Consider the following 23,104-nt stretch of genomic DNA (forward strand, 5'->3'; position numbering starts at 1 on the left):
TGTGGAGCTAAGTGTCCCCGCCGGTCCATTAGAGTCCATTAGAACTCTGTCCACTGCTGGGTCGGTTGGGAAAAAAAAACTAAATAAATGCTAGCTGTATCCCACAGGGATCCAGTGAAAGAGAATATATTAAAGAAAAGCATCAGTAAATATAGTCTTAATGGCCACATGGTGGACTGCTAACTCGTCCTGGAGTCCTCCTGTCTGACATCTGCTGGGACTTCCTGTCCCATGACGCAACTCTGCATTGCGTTAAATGGTTAAAGGGGCCGATGTGAAGAACTGGATGACTGCATCTACGATCCAAACATCTCGTCCACGTTTTTGTCATGAGTTGGCTTCCACGTACCAACGACCAGCATCCCGCACCAGAGACCCGGGATCTGAGTTCTGTCCATTACAGAGGACCATGCGGAGCGATCCATGACTCTCCAGAGAACTGGGTCACAAGTGAAATGAAAGCCTCGGGGAGCAGGCGAGGTCACAGTATGACAACATTTCTGCTCTCGCCATTACATATAAAGAGGGTGTTTTACCAACCGCAACCGACAGGCGTGGATATGGCATTTGTGGGGTGAGGTAGGTACGGATGATGCTGACGGTATTTTAACATTGCTGTGACCAACATTCTGCAGCAGCCAAGATAGAAAGTTCGGTCAACAAAGTTGTATTTTTCACTAAGTGGTCTTATTGTGTTAAGCTATATAACATCTGCTTTATGTATTTAATTATTTGTTTGTTTGTTTGTTTGTTTGTTTGTTTGTTTGTTTATTTATTTGTGTTTGTAAATGAGGTGAAACCTGGCCATAATTTGAAAGCCTAACTGACTTAAATGTTAACTTTGTCACACTTGCTTAGCCAAGCGGCACGGTGGCACATGGTGCCTCACAGCAAGAAGGTCCTTTGCGTGTTCTCCCCGTGTCTGCGTGGGTTTCCTCCGGGTGCTCCGGTTTCCTCCCGCAGTCCAAAGACATGTTGGTCAGGTGACTCGGCCGTACTAAATTGCCCCTAGGTATGAATGTGTGTGTCTGTGTGTTGGCCCTGTGTGATGGCCTGGCGGCCTGTCCAGGGTGTCTCCCCCCCTGCCGCCATGACTGCTGGGATAGGCTCCAGCATCCCCACGACCCTGCAGGATAAGCGGTTTGCATAATGGATAGATGGATATTTGCTTAGCCGTCCTTAAGATATCAATCCACAACTCACTATTGTTGCACATTTATTTCATCACAATGACACTTGTGAAATAGAATGTGTGCAGTGAAATACAACAATTAGCAAACTCACGTTCAGTAATCTACAATGTGAGGAAAATGGCTCGATTAATTACCAAGAACTCTAACAAAACGATGGTTCTGGGGCAGTGCCATGTGAGGATGTGTTTTTTGGAGCTCCTCATTAGAGCTGTAAATAATATACATTACAGTTTACAGTCTAAAATAACATGTGCTACACAGTGTTTTGCTAACAATTTTACATCTAAATTGCTGATTTATTGTCCTCCCCTGCAGTCCAGTGATGCCTGGAAATCATGGACCTGGTAAAGGTGAAACTGCCATCCATCCAGCTAGCGCTACTTGCCATGCTAAATTAGCGCAAGGGACCTTCTGTCACAACCACGGAACAAGAACCAATACTTCATTCAATTGCACCATTGAAAGAGGAACCCCTAGCAAAATTGACGAGAACATGGAGATTCAAACCGCTGACATTAAGAGCTACGTAGACCAACAATGCTACTAGCGGAACTGAAGTGCTGGAGCAACAAAGCAAGAGAGGCAATACTCAGATGGTTTGGACATGTGTGGAGGAGAGATGCTGGGTATATTGGGAGAAGGATTCTGGATATGGAGCTGCCAGGGAAGAGGAGAAGAGGAAGGCCAAAGAGGAGGTTTGTGGATGTGGTGAGAGAGGACATGCAGGTGGCTGGTGGGACAGAGGAAGATGCAGAGGACAGGAAGAGATGGAGACCGATGATTCACTGTGGCAGCCCCTAACGGGCGCAGCCGAAATTAGTAGTAGTGAAGTGCCAGAGCAACAATAGGGGCGAATGGAGAATGGTAACAATGAAGAGTCCATAACGATCAGTGCCCTTGAGCTCGAAGTAGCTAATATAAAAAAGGAAATAGTTACTCTCCAAACTCACAATAAAGGCCTTGAAAATAGGGCACGTCCTTGCAATCTGTGAATCATGGGTGTGAAGGAAGAAAGACAGAATGCCATGGAGCCAGTCAGCTACATATCTAGCATCCAGGGTGAAGCCTTGGAACTTGACAAACCACCTCTACTCGACCAGGTGCATCGCACTCTGCGAGTACTTTCCGATGAGGGAGGCCCACCTACAGCATTCATGGTCAGATGCCATCAAGTGGAAGTAGCTATTCTGCAAAAGGGTTGAGAGAAACTACTCACAACAGCAGACACTGACAGAATGTGCATCTTTCCTGACTACACCCTTGAAGTTACCAGAAAAAAACAAGCTCAGTTTGACGATGTGAAGAAAATGCAACGTGAATGCAAGATCGACGGCCTTTGCTTTAGTGCTGTTAATCCCGCTGAGCTGAGGATCATACCTGACCAATTCAAAGATCCTAGTAAGGCGAAGGACTTTGTCCTGGAAAATGTAATGACCCGGTGACTGATCAACATTAGTTGAGTGGTTTCTCATCCCCTGACTGTGGCTGACCTACTTGGAGAATCCTTTCTCATAAGTTATGTGAATATTGAAGCGCTGGTCTGCTGTGAAGAAATTCAGCTTGTGATTATTCCCCTGTCTGTTATAGGTGGCAGATCTTGGCCACTGAATTTAAATACGTAAAGGATAAAACATAAGAATCAGAATCAGGTTTATTGGCCATATAGGTTTGCACAAACATGGACTTTGACTGCGGTTTTGTGGCTCTCTCGGTGTACTTAACATAAAATAACAACACAACAACACAATAATCTTAATATATATACACAAGGATTGACTTATACAGGTGAAATAAGAGGTGATAAAGTGCAATGGTGCAGATAATATATCAGAGATGCTAAAATAGATGGACATGACAGAGAGTACCAGTTTACATGCAGTGTACAGTACAATATATACAACATGGTTGGATTTATTTGACAGTATTAAGCGTTCATTTGAATGACATCCTGCCGAAAGAAACTGTTTTTATATCTGGTTGTTTTGGGGTACAGCGCTCTGTAGTGCCTACTAGAGGGGATGAGTTGGAACAGGTTGTGACCAGTGTGTGATGGGTCTGCAGTGATGTTGTCTACCCGTTTCCTGACTCTGGAGGTGTATATGTCCTGAATGGGGGGGCAGGTTGGCACCAATGATTTTATCTGTAGACCTACCTGTCCGTTGTAGACTGTCCCTGTCCTGTTTGGTGGCCGAACCAAACCAGAGCCAAACCAGGCCAAACCAAATCACTGCACATCCATCACTGTGATGGATGTGCAGAGGACAGACTGGATTATTGCAGTGAAGAACTGAATCAGCAGTTCATGAGGCAGGTTGAATTTCTTGAGCTGGAAGAGAAAGTACAGCCTCTGTTGGGCCTTTGTGGTGATTGTGTCTATGTTGGATGCCCACCTTAGGTCCTGGGACATGGTGAAACCCATAAATATGTAGGTTTTCACCATGGAAGCCGTGCTGTTGAGTATGGTGAGGGGGGACAGTGTTGGGGAGCTCCTCCTGAAGTTGACTCTCATCACCACTGTTTGGAGCGTGTTCACCTCCAGGTTGCTATTATGGCCAACAGCAGATGGACAGCTGATCGACCTCCTGTCTATATGCAGACTCATCAACATCCCGGATAACGCCGATGATGGTTCTGTCATCCGCAAACTTCAGAAGTTACTTCTGAAGCATCAGAAACTACATGTCAAATTATAAGCATCATCATAATGGTTTTGTGTCTGTATTTAAGAGAGTATGGACATTTATATGTGATATGAGTCAGTTCTAGTGAGACAGACACAGTAAGCTTATATTGGATATGTTGTGGCAGGATGAGGAAATGTCATGTTTGCGTTGGATGGACTCCCACTGCCTCGCATTATGGCGGCACGTTTAGGGCAAGTGTTGTTGGAAAATCTGATACGCGGTTCAGTTCTATTCTGTACATTTCTACATGCGTTTTTCTACCACTTTTTCATTTGATTTTCTCTCACGCCCCTCACTCTCTTTGCCCCTGCAGTGGATTTGTTGTGTCAGGTGATGTGATTGTTTGAACATGCCAGCAGTGTTTAGCGACTTTACATTTTATCATGACATCAAGTAGTGTGGTTAGACTGCGGACAAAACTGGTCACCTGAAACGTTCTCAGTCTCAGTCATCTAGGAAAATGTGGCAATGCGTTCACACACTTAAGAAAACTGTCAGCAGATATAGTTATAGCACCTGCATGTAAAAGACCGCCGTAGGATCCATAGGAAAGAGTATCCATTGGTATATCATTCTAAATATAATGTTAATCACCTGGAGCGTACGTTCTAATCCGTAGAGATGTCCAGTTTTTAGTGAGTGATGTTACTGCTGACAATAATGGTTCATCATAATTAAATGGAAATTATCTGATAGTCGTCATATTGGCCAACCTCGCTGAGACGATGCAAACCTCTCTGTGTACCTCTTTTCTCGCCTTCTGGCTCTATATATGTACAAATTTATAGGGGGTGAGTTCAATTGCTCCAAACCCACTAAAAAAGCTATAAGCAAGGCAGCCCACCCAGTCAGTTCTTTCATTCAGCCTTATGGAGTAACTAGCCCATGGACATTTATAAACCCACTTTCTAAAACATATTCCTTTCTTCTCCCCCCCCCCTTGTACATCAATCATATTCCAGGGTTGGCTGTTTCAATTGGATAATTAATTGCTGTCTTTACGTGGATCATTTAATTATGAAGCTATTGTCGTGTCAGATCATAGCCCAATCAGTGTGACACTGCTTCCCAGAACATGTCCATCCCCACCGTGTGTGGCACTTAAAGCCACACTTCTTCTCAAACGGACACTTTAGCACACTCTAGCTTACCAGACTGACCTTTCCCTGCAAATGAATGACACCCCGGAAGTAAGCAGGTGCACGCTATGGGAGTCTATGAAGGCCTTCATAAGGGGTATGATCGTCACCTGTTTAATTCGCTCCAACTTCACAAACTGCGCTCTGGACCGCCCACTTCCGCCGAGTTGACCGATCACTGCCGGCTGCTTTCCGCTTCCGCCTTCGTGAGCGGCGGCTTCGTGAGATCGACAACTTTTATTTCTCTTTTATTAGTCCTTTATATTCGGCCCCAACCTCCTCATCTTGTTCTGATTTAGCTATTTTCTGCGCTTAGTTCACTTATCGCTAGATTATCTAGTTTCTTTCTTATACGAATCCTGTGTTTAGTAGGTAGCTTCCTGTTCCCAGTTTGTTGCTAGCTTTGAGTTTAGCCTAGCTTAGCGGTTAGCTCTGTTACATTCGCAGTCAAAGCGGCCTCGTTAAGACGATGGTTCGCGGTGGCTGCTCCGTAGTTACAGACAGGTTGTCTCTACGAGAGAGACGTGTCCGTGAGTTAGAGCAGCTGCTTTCGGCTGGGATTACGTTAGATGTGACGGGCCCTCCAGATAGCCTTAGCCCCGGGCCTGACAGCAGGCCTGCTATTGTTAGCACTAGCTCAGTAGCCCCGTACCTGACAGCAGGCCTGCTATAGTTAGCGCTAGCTCAGTAGCCCCGTACCTGACAGCAGGCCTGCTATTGTTAGCACTAGCTCAGTAGCCCCGGGTCTGGCAGCAGGCCTGCTATTGTTAGCACTAGCTCAGCTTCGTCCGCAGATGCGGCGGAGTTTGTCTCTGTTTACCGGCGTGGGAAGGCTTGCAAGAGCAAGCCACCGGTCGTGTGGCCTGGTGTGCAAGTCACCTCTCCCGACTGCAAACCGGTTTTCACCCCTCACCAGCCCTGTTGGTAGTCCTACCGGCCATCGTGCTTCTCCCCCTTCTGTCGACAGAGTAAAGCAACGCACGCTAGTGACAGGAGACTCCAATGTTAGATTAGCTTCGCCAGCCTTGGTTCACTGTTTACCCGGGGCCAGAGTCTCCGACATAGAGGCTAATCTTAGGGTGCTGGCATCACGGAGGGAGAGTCAGGGAACCCAGGCACACAGCACCACTACTTTCAGCAACACTGTTATTCAAGTCGGCAACAATAATGCAAGGATGAAGCAATCAGAGATCACATAAGCCTGCCTAGTCAGGATGCTTGAGTTTGCCAGAAAGATGTGTCGGCATCGATTAATTGTCTCCGGTCCCTTACCTGTGAGGGGTGATGATGAGGTGTACAGTAGGCTCACCTCTGAACCGGTGGCTGGCGCGTTACTGTAATGAGCAGGGATTCGGCTTCGTTGATAACTGGCCTTCTTTCTGGGGCCGCCCTTACCTGCTGAAAGCGGACGGCATTCACCGACTGCATTTGTCTAGCAATATAGATAGCTGTTTACATTTAGTTTGACACCAGGGACTTATCATTCAGCAGGTTGCAGGTGGTTAGAGAGCCTGCTAGGTTTAAATCTAGTGCGGATGTGGAGTCAAGTAGTTTAATTAATGTTAGTCAGGGAATTTCTCGTAGTGTAGATTATCAGCCTGATAGCTTGGTCTATAACATTGAGACTGTCTCCCTACCCTGCTGTATTGCTCCCAAGCTCTCCTCTCCTAAATGTGTAAATCACATTAATCTAGTAGTTATTCCTACCACTGGTAGCTGTGAGATGTGCGACAAAGTACCTAATAATCTACAAAACCGAACAGCTAATGTTATCAAGAATGTGACCACATATCGTCCAAAGCGTTGGTGGCCAAAACTCTCAACAAGGTGTCTAATTCCAATTAATCGTTCACCTTTTGGTAGCTCTAGAGCTCTGCCTACTACTGATCAGTTCCACAAGACGCTTAAATTTGGTTCATAAATATCAGATCACTGTCTACCAAAGCCTTACTAATAAATGATCTGATTCTTGAACATAGTTTTGATATGATTGGCTTATGTGAAACATGGCTGAAACCAAATGTTTTCTTTCCCTTAAATGAAGCTTCCCCACTTGACTATACTTATGGCCATGTAGCTCGGGCAAATAAACAAGGTGGGGGTGTTGCCTTAATATATAAATCTATTTTCAATCTGACTTCTAGACTTGAATCTAAATTCCAGTCTTTTGAGTCTCTTATTCTTGGTCCATCTCCTTCAGCCATGAATAGACTCGGCTCAGTCCAAATTGTGATTCTCTATCAGCCTCCTGGCTGTTACTCGTTATTTCTTGAATAATTTGGAGAATTTGTCTCAGGACTTGTTACTCACTCTGATGAGATTCTAGTTCTAGGTGATTTCAATATTCATCTGAATAAGGCTGCTGATCCTCTTAAGTAAAGCCTTTCTGGCACTAGTTGATACTTTTAGGTTCACTCCGTTTGTTCAAGAGTCAACTCATTGCAGTTGTAACACCCTTGATTTGGTTTTATCTAAAGGAATAGCCGTTTCTGATCTGAATGTAATACCAACCACATCTGCTGTGTCAGATAATTTTCTCATCAAATTTGAAGCATTATTGGCCTGTCCAGTTAATGTCAGCACAGATGTAATTGCCACTCGCCATATTGATCCCTCCACTGTAGCTGCATTTGTCCAGCAGCTGCCTGAAGTCTTGGCTCCTTTCACTGTGGTAAATGACTCTGTTGAAAGTTTCACTAGTGACTTAAATGGGGTCCTCTCTAGTCTCATCGATTCAGTTGCACCTCTCACTACCAGAGCTAGGCGACTAAAGACGCCTACACCCTGGTTTAATGATGAGACACATGCTCTTAAGCGGACCTGCAGGAGACTGGAACGTAAATGGCGAAAATCAAAATTGGAAGTTTTTTACCTATCGTGGCACGAGTGTTTATTGAAATACAAGCGTGCTTTATCTACTGCAAAAACACCGTATCTCTCTCACTTAATAAATATTAATAAACATAACCCCAGATTTATCTTTGACACTGTATCTAAACTTACTAAAAAGCACTCGTCTATTAGCTGCTCACCATTCACAGCCCATGAATTTCTAGATTTTTTTCTGCAATAAGGTTGATGAGATCTTAGACAAAATTAGTTCTTCAACTCCAGCTACTCCTGCAGATCCTGTCACACTAAATTCATATCTACACAATGAGTCACTGACAGTTCCAGTTATTACAGGTTTGAGACCATCTTTCTTGATACTTTGATTAAGTTCGTGTCAGCTTCTAAACCAACTGCTTGCCTACTTGATCCCTTACCAGCAAAACTTTTTAAAGACCTCTGGCCTTTTCTTGGACCTAAAACGCTAGACATCGTTAATTTATCTCTTACTACTGGCATTGTTCTTAGCAGTTTTAAGACGGCCGTGGATAAACCTCTACTTAAAAAAACCGACCTTGATCCAGGGTCTCTTAATAACTGTCGACCAGTCTCTTATCTTCAATTCTTCTCTAAAGTACTAGAGCGAGTTGTGTATCAACAACTTTCGACCCGTATAAAAGAAAACCATCTATATGAACCTTTTCAGTTGGCTTTCAGGCCCTGTCACTCCACTGAAACCGCTCTGACCAGAGTGGTAAATGATCTTTCACTGGCTATCGACTCTGATTCCACTTCTGTGCTTCTACTACTGGACCTCAATGCAGCCTTTGACACCATTGATCACTGTATACTTTTAGATAGATTAAATTGTAATTTTGGTGTCTCTGGCTTAGCTCTCTCTTGGCTTAAGTCCTACTTATCTGGAAGAACACATTGTGTCTGCTATAATAATATATCAAAATTTTCTGACATTAAATATGGTTTGCCTCAGGGCTCAGTACTTGGCCCTCTACTTTTCTCTCTTTACATTACACCTCTTGGCCAAATTATACGCAGTTATGGAATAAATTTCCATTGCTATGCTGTTGATACTCGGCTGTATGTGCCTATAAAAGCTGATGATCATACTCAAATCACTAACTTAGAGGCCTGCTTGGCTACTGTGAAAAACTGGATGTCACTTAACTTTCTGCTTTTAAATTCAGATAAAACTGAGATGCTAGTCATTGGCCCTGCGAATTTGATCACGAATTTGATCAAGTAACGATAACAATCGACGACTCTGTGGTTTCACAAAGTGTTGCAGCCAAAAATCTTGGTGTTACGTTTGATCCCAGCCTTTCCTTTGATAAGCACATTAAAGAAATCACCAAGACTGCCTTTTTTAACTTACGTAACATAGCTAAAATTCGGTCTTTTCTCTCCATGGCTGTCGCAGAGATTCTAATACATGCATTTGTTTCATCCAGACTTGATTACTGTAATGTTCTGTTCTCAGGTCTGCCACATTCTAGTACTAAAAGTCTTTAGATGGTTTAGAATGCTGCTGCTGGAATCCTAACTAAAACTAGGAAATTTGACCATATTACACCAATTATTGCCTCCCTTCATTGGCTTCCTAACCATGTTAGATCAGAATACAAGGTGCTTCTGCTGACTTATAAAATCCTAAATGGGCTTGCCCCGTGTTACCTGTCTGATCTCCTTAAACCTTACATGCCATCTCGAGCTCTTCATTCTCAAAATACAAGGCTCCTGTGTGTACCCAAAGTTAAAAAGAAGTCAGCTGGTGGCCAGGCGTTTTCCTATCGGGCTCCATTGTTGTGGAATAACCTGCCTGCTGCCATCAGACAATCGGAGTCTGTTGAGTCCTTTAAATCCAAACTCAAAACTCATCTTTTTGCCTTAGCTTACAATTAGTTGCCTTTAAGCTGAGTGCTTCACAACCTGTACTGGATGGTGGGTTGGTTTTCTGTCTCAATGAATTTACCAACCACTGTTCTGCCGACGAGATTATCGAGTATAGATTATGACTAATTGATGACTTAATTGATTATGGCTAATGACTATTGCAAACTGTTCTCTTCTCTAACATGTCTTTTCTCTCTCTCTGAATGATGTCTTCTCCTTTCTCTTTTTCTGTGTTTGAATGGTGTCATGTGAGTCTCTCTTGTGTGCATGTGCAGTCGGTTCTCCTCCCAGGTCTCCGTGGTGATGGTGGTCGCCATTTGCATGCTGCCTGCCCGTCCTCTCCTCACATAAGTTTTTCTTTTTTTACATGATTATGCTGGTCACGTGGCTTGGGTCCTCAACTGTTCATTTGGCATGTGGACACTGCTTGGCATCCTGTGCATCATGTTCTTCATAAATTTTATGTCCATTATAATTATGTTATCCTCTTTCAATGTTGTATTATGTAAATTGCGTGAACACAACATCCATTGCACGCTGTCCGTCTTGGGAGAGAGATCCCTCCTCTGTTGCTCTCCCTGAGGTTTCTCCCTGTTAAAGGGGTTTTCTTTTAGGGAGTTGTTCCATATCCGATGAGAGGGTCTAAGGACAGGATGTTGTGTTGCTGTTAAGCCCACTGAGGCAAATTTGTAATTTGTGATATTGGGCTATACAAATAAAATTGATTTGATTTGATCTCTTATACAGCTAGTGAGAATAAGAGGTTGTCTGCAGGCCAGACTGAATTGCTTGACAAGATTTGGCAAACCGACTGGCAACATGCATCTACACCAGCCCCCGATCTGTTTAAGGAGAGACTTTTATTACAAACCGAATACAACATGATGTCAACAGGTTGAACTGCAGACCTGCACCCGAAGATCTCATTGTGAGTATCATGAGTACAGCAAGCAAGCGGGCAAACTGTTGAGCCATCAGCTTAGAAAATCTGAAGAAGCAAGCCAAATTACAGAACTGGTACTGTCTGATGGGAACTTCATTAGTGTCCAGCAAGTCTATATGAACTTGTAGAGTTCTGAGATAGTTGACAACGGCGTGATAACTCAGGTGCTAGATGGGCTAGAGTTGAAAGGCATTGAGGAGAAAGACAAAGTGACTCTCGATCATCATATTTCTGTGGAAGAAATACATAATGCTATCACACATCTGAAGTCTGCTAAAACACCAGGACCCGATGGTTTCCCCATAGAGTTTGATAAGAGATGTTCCACAAAGCTGACACCCCTTTTACAAGACGTGTATGCTGAATTATTTGTTAATAAAACCCAATCTACAACCATGGCCCAAACTGCAATATCTGTACTCCTTAAGAAGGGTAAAGAACCTTCTAAATGTGAATCCTACAGGCCGCTGAGTTTACTTGGGTGTGATTACAAAATTCTTGTGAGGATCCTGGCTCACAGACTAGAATTGGGTTTTATCTGAATTTACATACATTCGGATCCGGGTTTGAAGTTGGCAGACATTTATTCAGTAACCTGCAGATAATGTTTAACTTACTGTACTCCTCTGAGTTATCACCTAGCTCAGAAGAACTTATCTCATTGGATCCTAAGAAGGCCTTCTATGGAGTAGAACATAATTCTTTATATAGGGTGGTTGACAAGTTTGGGTTTAGCCCTGTGTTTCAGTCTTGGATTAAAGTGTTGTATGCTGCTCCTCTGGATTCTGTCCACACCAACAAGATACTGTCAGAATATTTTGTTCTTTGTTGAGGCTCTGATTATGGGTGTCCCTTGTCCTTCTTACAGGAGCAGTGGCAGGAAGAGTTCGGAGAAGATATCCTGGATGTGAATTGGCAGTGCTGCATTGAAATGATCAGTACTCCTCTATCTATATCAGGCATGGTTTACTGCAGTTTAGGCTTACTGCCATAGATTTCATTTCTCCAGATCAGGACCTGCTAAAACGCATCCTGATACAGATCTAAAATGCCTTAAGTCCCATCAGGAACTAGCAAAACTCCATCACATGTTTTGGTCCTGCTTTAAACTTGACCCATTTGGTTCCGCAATGTTTGACACATTCTCTCTTAATTTTCACCAAACAAATAGACCCTGACCCTATGATTGTTATTTATTTATTCATTTATTTTGTATAGCTCCTGAGGGTGTGAAGCTCGCAGCATCACAATCAGATGGCATCACATTTTCATCTTTCTTGGCTAGATGACTTATCTTGCTGCCCTGGAAATCTACCAACTCACCATCATACGGACCTTGGTGATAGATCTAATATCCCACCTTAAATTGGAAAAGATGAGATATTCCATTGGTGGCACGTACAAAAAAAAAATCAAAATGTTTGGCAACCCTTTTTAGAGCATTTAAATAATGTGTTCCAATTTAGCATCTAAATGCCAAATGAATGTGCCCCTCTCCCATTTCCACCCCCGCTCTCGCTTGGGTCCTTTTTAAAAAAAATATTATTCTTTCTTTTACTCTATTGTGATTATTATCTTTTAATCAATGTATAATTTATTTTTTGGTATCTTCTTTTTCCTTGTTTTCCCCCCTTCATTGGAAAGTATGTGCATTAATATTAGGCTGTTCTTAGATTTTAACCTTTTGACCAATTTAAAACCAGTGTAAAAACTCAATTGAATATATAGCAAGAGATCATCATGGGGTTACCGAGTACTTGATGTTAATGTGGAAACTCGAGAATTGATGTGGCTGCTCAAGATCTCGCAGGCTCGAGTACTCTGTAACGTCTACTGTGCGCTACACGGACGGAGAAGCTGGTGTTCTGCTCACAGTCTTTCCCTCAAGGCCTACATGGACCAGAATGCATAGCATGTAACCCTCTCCATGAAACCCTCCGCGCTGGTGCTGTGTGACGTCATCTCCACCACTGGACACGTAGTTTAGTCGAGAGAATGAGGTTGTGTTCTTTTAAGCAGTGTGTTTGAAAGGGAGTTCCTGAAACCCTGCTAGTCTGCAGTCTTTCTGGTCACCAACTGACGCCACGTTACGTCTCCTGGCGACCACAGAAGAACTAGTAACGCCCAGGTAGCGTAGCGGTCTATTCGGTCGCCTACCAGCACGGGGGCCGGCGGTTCAAATCCCCGTGTTACCTCCGGCTTGGTCGGGCGTCTCTACAGACACAGCTGGCCCTGTCTGCGGGTGCGGAGCCGGATGTGAAGAGTAGGGTAATTGGCCAAGTACAATTGGGGAGCAAGATGTGGGAGGAGGAGGAGAACTAGTACCGATCAGGAACAGCTGCAGGTTTCATGCGCTGGCCCCGTGACAGCTGGACAGAGGTGAGGTTGAAAAGCGGAGAACTTTGGGGTGCCCCAGTTGCTCACCTGGTGGACAACGTACCGTATGGCAAGGCTGAGTCCCTACCGCACCCTGCAGTCTCTCTTTCTCTCTCTCGTAACATGTGGCTGTCGGTTGCCTAACACCCTGCAGTCTCTCTCTCTCTCTCTCTCTTTCTCTCTCTCTTTCTCTCTCTCTCTCTTTCTCTCTTTCTCTCTCTCTCTCTCTCTCTCTCTCTCTCTCTCTCTCTCTCTCTCTCTCTCTCTCTCTCTCTCTCTCTGTCTCTCTCTCTCTACTGACACTGTCAAATAAAGCAAAAGAGAAATGTCACTATGTTCTATTATATTTAGGCTATTATATTTATACAAAAAAAAACTCTTCAGAGAAAAATTCCTCCCTGTGTTGTTCATGAGTCACCGCACAATTTTCCAAACAATTTCTCCCGCGCGTGGCAGCGAGCCTATAAAAAATGTAACTTTTACAATACGTAAATGTCTCAATCGAGCCTACCGTACACTCCACCGCAGTCCATTAGACACACACACACACACACACACACACAAATCCCCTGGAGTTGTGTACTTAAGTGCCCTTGTCGTACCGTGTCCATGTCACGTATCCAGACTCTTGTCAGTGTGTCTGCGTGTTGATGCACCACTTTCATGAAAAATGCAGACGACGCACTTTGATCGCACAGGAACCGGGTCCTGCGGAGCCGGCGGACACGTGTTCGCTACCTTGACACTGTCCCTGCCTCTGTTCCATCTGGTTCTGCCGGCGCCATCCATATGCATGGCGCTCCCGGCCTGCCTGCTGGCCGCGCTGCACTTCGCCCCCCCCCCGTCTCCATAGAGACAGCTGTCGATCTGGGTTACTTCTACCTCAAGAGCACCTTCATTTACTTTTTTCTCCGGCAGTTTCCACAGATACACGCGACGATGCAGGAGAGTCCTTGGCGGGCTGTCAGTGGTGGTTTTCGGGAGACGCACGGCGGCCGGAAACGTTGATTAATGGCGTGGTGTATAGTTATTGGGGACACCTGAACGCCTAAATCTCTCGCGGACACATTTTTTTTCGCTCGCGTGCTGGGTCTCGATGATGGCTCAGGTGTCACGTCAGGTCCGTTTCCTTATAATGCACTTTTAAAATCAGCCAACGTCAACCAGAGTGCAGTGTAATGTAGGGGTGTAAGAGAGGATGGGGCGTATTAGCAGGAGAGGAGGTGGACAGAAACGGTGCGGAGGAAATAAGTGCCAGGCAGGAAGAAAGAAAAACTGGCCCAGGAGACCTGAAGGCTGGAGTAAAAGTGAGTTTTTAGATGGGACACACTAGCTGTCAGAGGACCCTGTCAAGGAATCTTAATAAGGCGGCAGCAAAGAAGGTCCTGGGTTCGAACCCCAGGCCGTCCCAGGGCCTTTCTGGGTGGAGTTTGCATGCTCTCCCCGTGTCTGCATGGGTTTCCTCCGGGTGCTCCGGTTTCCCCCTGCCATCAAAAAGACATGCATGGTAGGGTTGATACTCCTGCCTGTGCTCCTGAGCAAGCCAATGGGAAGAAGAGCTGGAGCTGGGCCCCGGGTGCTGTAGCTGCCCGCTGCTCCTATACGACAGGATGGGTTAAATGCAGAGAATACACTTCACTGTAAGAATACAGTGTCAAATGAAGTGGCTTTCCACTTTCAGGGTAAACGCAAAATAAATACATGCATGGGTTGCCAGCCTGTAATGCCGAGAGTCCACAGTACTAACAGAATAACACTAGCATAATACTGAGAGATGTTCCAGCAAACCTTCAGAGACGGACGTCTCGAGCTCTTTATATCAACATCTGTCTTGCTAACTGTGTTTTTACCATTGGATCACTTTTTCTCTAATAGGTTTGTGGCACATTACAGTTACTTATCAACTACATTACCATTTGCAAGCAGTAATATAACTTCATCTACACGAGGAAATGCATTGTCTCCAGTAAGCAACATACACACACACACACACACACACACACACACACACACACACACACACACACACACCAGGAATTTGTAGCTGGACCATCCAAAAAAAACCTCGGGTAACAGAAATAACAAGTCATTTAAGTCATTTTACCAGTGGAGAGAAAGAGAGATAAGCAGCAGCGGTTTGTTTCCGGGGCCGAGCTACAAGATGAAATAATACAGCATTACGGGAACATTTCAGGGGGCTATTTCTTTATGTAGACTTGATGAGTACCTTGGACTCCATGCCAAGTATAATCAAATTGTGTTAGCAAAAAAAAAAAGGGTTTTCAGCACCAACATTTGGAACGCCTTCCATATCTCGAAGCTGTGACGTCATCAGCAGCCAAGAAACGTCCTAAGGTCTTTCGTAGAATTAGTCAGTGGATACAAAACTGCTGCGGAAAAGAAAGTGAGAAACAGAGACACCGTGTCACAGGGGTTTGTCATTTAGTACACGCTGTTAAAATTGCACATTGTATGAGGTTAATTGCAAGCACATAAATATATACATTGTAGCAAATTCAGGAGGTGGTCCGGGAACCGGCACAGCCGGGACGCGAACCCGTGTCTCCCGCTCCGCAAGCGACAACGTTAACCAGCCGACTAAAGGCTCGGACCCGTTAGCCAAAAGCTACCGAGCCTATTCAACCGTGATCGTTACATTTTATATATATATATATTTTATTTTTTTTGTGCTATTCATATCAATAGCTCAAGCCGAGAACTGAAAGAGCTGGCGGAGGGATTCCTTGACCAACGCACAAAACAACACAATATGTTTAATTATGTTCCAGGATTAAATTAGAAAACTCTCCAAACCACTATGGCACCGAAATGGATGCAACAGCGATCCCTTCCTCTACTTATTTCTTATTCATTATCCAGGGGACCTCGTGTCAGTCACACAGACGCAACAAGTCGGAGTATTACAAGGTGATTCGAACACGTACCCATTAATACAAAGCAGTCGGAGGCTGGTCGTTGATTACTCATTACCTCTTGTCTACACACTTGCACAGATGCCCGAGCAGTGTGGCGCTGTCACCGTCCCCCCATCTGTTTGGTGCTGGTGGCGAAAATGAAGTAATAAATGAAGGAAAGCGGAAGAACTGGGAAAAGGAAGTAGCAATGTGGATGGAATAAGGAGAAAGGAAATTTAGGGGTTGAGCAACGCTAGAAAAGACGATAATTTAGGAGTGCAGAAACGCTATAACAGAAGAGAATTTAGGGGTGGAGCAAGGCTAGAAAAGATGAGAATTTAGGGATGGAGCAACGCGAGAAAAGAGGAGAGAATTTAGGGGTGGAGCAACGCTAGAAAACAGGACAATTTAGGAGTGAATAAACGGTAGAAAAGACGATAATTTAGGGTTGGAGAAACGCTTGAAAAGAGGAGAATTTAGGGGTGGAGCAAGGCAAGAAAAGATGAGAATTTAGGGGTGGAGCAACGCTAGAAAACAGGACCACTTAGGAGTGAATAAACGGTAGAAAAGACGATAATTTAGGGTTGGAGAAACGCTTGAAAAGAGGAGAATTTAGGAGTGGATAAACACCAGAAAAGAAGATAATTTAGGAGTGGATAAACACTAGAAAAGAAGATAATTTAGGAGTGGATAAACGCTAGAAAAGAAGATAATTTAGGAGTGGATAAACACCAGAAAAGAAGATAATTTAGGAGTGGATAAACGCTAGAAAAGAAGATAATTTAGGAGTGGATAAACACCAGAAAAGAAGATAATTTAGGAGTGGATAAAAACTAGAAAAGAAGATAATTTAGGAGTGGATAAACACTAGAAAAGAAGATAATTTAGGAGTGGATAAACACTAGAAAAGAAGATAATTTAGGAGTGGATAAACGTTAGAAAAGACGATAACTTAGGAGTGCAGAAACGCTATAACAGAAGAGAATTTAGGGGTGGAGCAAGGCTAGAAAAGATGAGAATTTAGGGGTGGAGCAACGCGAGAAAAGAGGAGAGAATTTTGGGGTGGAGCAAGGCTTGAAAAGACGAGAATTTAGGGGTGGAGCAACGCGAGAAAAGAGGAGAATTTAGGGGTGGAGCAACGCTAGAAAACAGGACAATTTAGGAGTGAATAAACGGTAGAAAAGACGATAATTTAGGGTTGGAGAAACGCTAGAAAAGACGATAATTTAGGAGTGGATAAACACTAGAAAAGAAGATAATTTAGGAGTGGATAAACATTAGAAAAGACGATAATTTAGGAGTAGATAAACACTAGAAAAGACGATAATTTAGGAGTGGATAAACGTTAGAAAAGAAGATAATTTAGGAGTGGATAAACGTTAGAAAAGACAATAATTTAGGAGTGGATAAACGTTAGAAAAGACGATAATTTAAGAGTGGATAAACGTTAGAAAAGAAGATAATTTAGGAGTGGATAAACGTTAGAAAAGACGATAATTTAGGAGTGGATAAACGTTAGAAAAGACGATAATTTAAGAGTGGATAAACGTTAGAAAAGAAGATAATTTAGGAGTGGATAAACGTTAGAAAAGACGATAATTTAGGAGTGCAGAAACGCTATAACAGAAGAGAATTTAGGGGTGGAGCAAGGCTAGAAAAGATGAGAATTTAGGGGTGGAGCAACGCGAGAAAAGAGGAGAGAATTTAGGGGTGGAGCAACGCTAGAAAACAGGACAATTTAGGAGTGAATAAACGGTAGAAAAGACGATAATTTAGGGTTGGAGAAACGCTAGAAAAGACGATAATTTAGGAGTGGATAAACACTAGAAAAGAAGATAATTTAGGAGTGGATAAACATTAGAAAAGACAATAATTTAGGAGTGGATAAACACTAGAAAAGACGATAATTTAGGAGTGGATAAACACTAGAAAAGAGGAGAATTTAGGAGTGGATAAACACCAGAAAAGAAGATAATTTAGGAGTGGATAAACACTAGAAAAGAAGATAATTTAGGAGTGGATAAACGCTAGAAAAGAAGATAATTTAGGAGTGGATAAACACCAGAAAAGAAGATAATTTAGGAGTGGATAAACGCTAGAAAAGAAGATAATTTAGGAGTGGATAAACACCAGAAAAGAAGATAATTTAGGAGTGGATAAACACTAGAAAAGAAGATAATTTAGGAGTGGATAAACACTAGAAAAGAAGATAATTTAGGAGTGGATAAACACTAGAAAAGAAGATAATTTAGGAGTGGATAAACGTTAGAAAAGACGATAACTTAGGAGTGCAGAAACGCTATAACAGAAGAGAATTTAGGGGTGGAGTAGGGCTAGAAAAGATGAGAATTTAGGGGTGGAGCAACGCGAGAAAAGAGGAGAGAATTTTGGGGTGGAGCAAGGCTTGAAAAGACGAGAATTTAGGGGTGGAGCAACGCGAGAAAAGAGGAGAATTTAGGGGTGGAGCAACGCTAGAAAACAGGACAATTTAGGAGTGAATAAACGGTAGAAAAGACGATAATTTAGGGTTGGAGAAACGCTAGAAAAGACGATAATTTAGGAGTGGATAAACACTAGAAAAGAAGATAATTTAGGAGTGGATAAACATTAGAAAAGACGATAATTTAGGAGTAGATAAACACTAGAAAAGACGATAATTTAGGAGTGGATAAACGTTAGAAAAGAAGATAATTTAGGAGTGGATAAACGTTAGAAAAGACGATAATTTAGGAGTGGATAAACGTTAGAAAAGACGATAATTTAAGAGTGGATAAACGTTAGAAAAGAAGATAATTTAGGAGTGGATAAACGTTAGAAAAGACGATAATTTAGGAGTGGATAAACGTTAGATAAGACGATAATTTAAGAGTGGATAAACGTTAGATAAGAAGATAATTTAGGAGTGGATAAACGTTAGAAAAGACGATAATTTAGGAGTGCAGAAACGCTATAACAGAAGAGAATTTAGGGGTGGAGCAAGGCTAGAAAAGATGAGAATTTACGGGTGGAGCAACGCTAGAAAACAGGACAATTTAGGAGTGAATAAACGGTAGAAAAGACGATAATTTAGGGTTGGAGAAACGCTAGAAAAGACGATAATTTAGGAGTGGATAAACACTAGAAAAGAAGATAATTTAGGAGTGGATAAACATTAGAAAAGACGATAATTTAGGAGTGGATAAACACTAGAAAAGACGATAATTTAGGAGTGGATAAACACTAGAAAAGAAGATAATTTAGGAGTGGATAAACGTTAGAAAAGAAGATAATTTAGGAGTGGATAAACGTTAGAAAAGACGATAATTTAGGAGTGGATAAACGTTAGAAAAGACGATAATTTAGGAGTGGATAAACGTTAGAAAAGACGATAATTTAGGAGTGCAGAAACGCTATAACAGAAGAGAATTTAGGGGTGGAGCAAAGCTAGAAAAGATGAGAATTTAGGGGTGGAGCAACGCGAGAAAAGAGGAGAGAATTTAGGGGTGGAGCAACGCTAGAAAACACCACAATTTCGGAGTGAATAAACGGTAGAAAAGACGATAATTTAGGGTTGGAGAAACGCTAGAAAAGACGATAATTTAGGAGTGGATAAACACTAGAAAAGAAGATAATTTAGGAGTGGATAAACATTAGAAAAGACGATTATTTAGGAGTGGATAAACGTTAGAAAACAAGATAATTTAGGAGTGGATAAACGTTAGAAAAGACGATAATTTAGGAGTGGATAAACATTAGAAAAAACGATAATTTAGGAGTGGATAAGCACTAGAAAAGACGATAATTTAGGAGTGGATAAACGTTAGAAAAGACGTTAATTTAGGAGTGGATAAACGTTAGAAAAGACGATAATTTAAGAGTGGATAAACGTTAGAAAAGAAGATAATTTAGGAGTGGGTAAACACTAGAAAAGACGATAATTTAAGAGTGGATAAACGTTAGAAAAGAAAATAATTTAGGAGTGGATAAACGTTAGAAAAGACGATAATTTAGGAGTGGATAAACGTTAGAAAAGACGATAATTTAGGAGTGCAGAAACGCTATAACAGAAGAGAATTTAGGGGTGGAGCAAGGCTAGAAAAGATGAGAATTTAGGGGTGGAGCAACGCGAGAAAAGAGGAGAGAATTTTGGGGTGGAGCAAGGCTTGAAAAGACGAGAATTTAGGGGTGGAGCAACGCGAGAAAAGAGGAGAATTTAGGGGTGGAGCACCGCTAGAAAACAGGACAATTTAGGAGTGAATAAACGGTAGAAAAGAAGATAGTTTAGGGTTGGAGAAACGCTAGAAAAGACGATAATTTAGGAGTGGATAAACACTAGAAAAGAAGATAATTTAGGAGTGGATAAACATTAGAAAAGACGATAATTTAAGAGTGCAGAAACGCTAGAAAAAACGATAATTTAGGGTTTGAGAAACGCTTTAACAGAAGAGAATTTAGGGGTGGAGCAAGGCTAGAAAAGATGAGAATTTAGGGGTGGAGCAACGCGAGAAAAGAGGAGAGAATTTAGGGGTGGAGCAACGCTAGAAAACAGGACAATTTAGGAGTGAATAAACGGTAGAAAAGACGATAATTTAGGGTTGGAGAAACGCTAGAAAAGACGATAATTTAGGAGTGGATAAACACTAGAAAAGAAGATAATTTAGGAGTGGATAAACATTAGAAAAGACGATAATTTAGGAGTGGATAAACACTAGAAAAGACGATAATTTAGGAGTGGATAAACGTTAGAAAAGACGATAATTTAGGAGTGGATAAACGTTAGAAAAGACGATAATTTAGGAGTGCAGAAACGCTATAACAGAAGAGAATTTAAGAGTGGATATACGTTAGAAAAGAAGATAATTTAGGAGTGGATAAACGTTAGAAAAGACGATAATTTAGGAGTGGATAAACGTTAGAAAAGACGATAATTTAAGAGTGGATAAACGTTAGAGAAGAAGATAATTTAGGAGTGGATAAACGTTAGAAAAGACGATAATTTAGGAGTGGATAAACGTTAGAAAAGACGATAATTTAAGAGTGGATAAACGTTAGAAAAGAAGATAATTTAGGAGTGGATAAACACTAGAAAAGACGATAATTTAAGAGTGGATAAACGTTAGACAAGAAGATAATTTAGGAGTGGATAAACGTTAGAAAAGATGATAATTTCGGAGTGGATAAACGTTAGAAAAGACGGTAATTTAGGAGTGCAGAAACACTATAACAGAAGAGAATTTAGGGGTGGAGCAAGGCTAGAAAAGATGAGAATTTAGGGGTGGAGCAACGCGAGAAAAGAGGAGAGAATTTAGGGGTGGAGCAACGCTAGAAAACAGGACAATTTAGGAGTGAATAAACGGTAGAAAAGACGATAATTTAGGGTTGGAGAAACGCTTGAAAAGAGGAGAATTTAGGAGTGGATAAACACTAGAAAAGAAGATAATTTAGGAGTGGATAAACACTAGAAAAGAACATAATTTAGGAGTGGATAAACGCTAGAAAAGACGATAATTTAGGAGTGGATAAAAACTAGAAAAGAAGATAATTTAGGAGTGGATAAACACTAGAAAAGAAGATAATTTAGGAGTGGATAAACACTAGAAAAGAAGATAATTTAGGAGTGGATAAACGTTAGAAAAGACGATAACTTAGGAGTGCAGAAACGCTATAACAGAAGAGAATTTAGGGGTGGAGCAAGGCTAGAAAAGATGAGAATTTAGGGGTGGAGCAACGCGAGAAAAGAGGAGAGAATTTTGGGGTGGAGCAAGGCTTGAAAAGACGAGAATTTAGGGGTGGAGCAACGCGAGAAAAGAGGAGAATCTAGGGGTGGAGCACCGCTAGAAAACAGGACAATTTAGGAGTGAATAAACGGTAGAAAAGACGATAATTTAGGGTTGGAGAAACGCTAGAAAAGACGATAATTTAGGAGTGGATAAACACTAGAAAAGAAGATAATTTAGGAGTGGATAAACATTAGAAAAGACGATAATTTAAGAGTGCAGAAACGCTAGAAAAAACGATAATTTAGGGTTTGAGAAACGCTTTAACAGAAGAGAATTTCGGGGTGGAGCAAGGCTAGAAAAGATGAGAATTTAGGGGTGGAGCAACGCGAGAAAAGAGGAGAGAATTTAGGGGTGGAGCAACGCTAGAAAACAGGACAATTTAGGAGTGAATAAACGGTAGAAAAGACGATAATTTAGGGTTGGAGAAACGCTAGAAAAGACGATAATTTAGGAGTGGATAAACACTAGAAAAGAAGATAATTTAGGAGTGGATAAACATTAGAAAAGACGAGAATTTAGGAGTGGATAAACGTTAGAAAAGACGATAATTTAGGAGTGGATAAACGTTAGAAAAGACGATAATTTAGGAGTGCAGAAACGCTATAACAGAAGAGAATTTAAGAGTGGATAAACGTTAGAAAAGAAGATAATTTAGGAGTGGATAAACGTTAGAAAAGACGATAATTTAGGAGTGGATAAACGTTAGAAAAGACGATAATTTAAGAGTGGATAAACGTTAGAGAAGAAGATAATTTAGGAGTGGATAAACGTTAGAAAAGACGATAATTTAGGAGTGCAGAAACGCTATAACAGAAGAGAATTTAAGAGTGGATAAACGTTAGAAAAGAAGATAATTTAGGAGTGGATAAACGTTAGAAAAGACGATAATTTAGGAGTGGATAAACGTTAGAAAAGACGATAATTTAAGAGTGGATAAACGTTAGAGAAGAAGATAATTTAGGAGTGGATAAACGTTAGAAAAGACGATAATTTAGGAGTGGATAAACGTTAGAAAAGACGATAATTTAAGAGTGGATAAACGTTAGAAAAGAAGATAATTTAGGAGTGGATAAACACTAGAAAAGACGATAATTTAAGAGTGGATAAACGTTAGAAAAGAAGATAATTTAGGAGTGGATAAACGTTAGAAAAGACGATAATTTAGGAGTGGATAAACGTTAGAAAAGACGATAATTTAGGAGTGGATAAACGTTAGAAAAGACGGTAATTTAGGAGTGCAGAAACACTATAACAGAAGAGAATTTAGGGGTGGAGCAAGGCTAGAAAAGATGAGAATTTAGGGGTGGAGCAACGCGAGAAAAGAGGAGAGAATTTAGGGGTGGAGCAACGCTAGA

Source organism: Lampris incognitus, chromosome 21 (assembly GCF_029633865.1).
Source record: "Lampris incognitus isolate fLamInc1 chromosome 21, fLamInc1.hap2, whole genome shotgun sequence".
Lineage (NCBI taxonomy): Eukaryota > Metazoa > Chordata > Actinopteri > Lampriformes > Lampridae > Lampris > Lampris incognitus.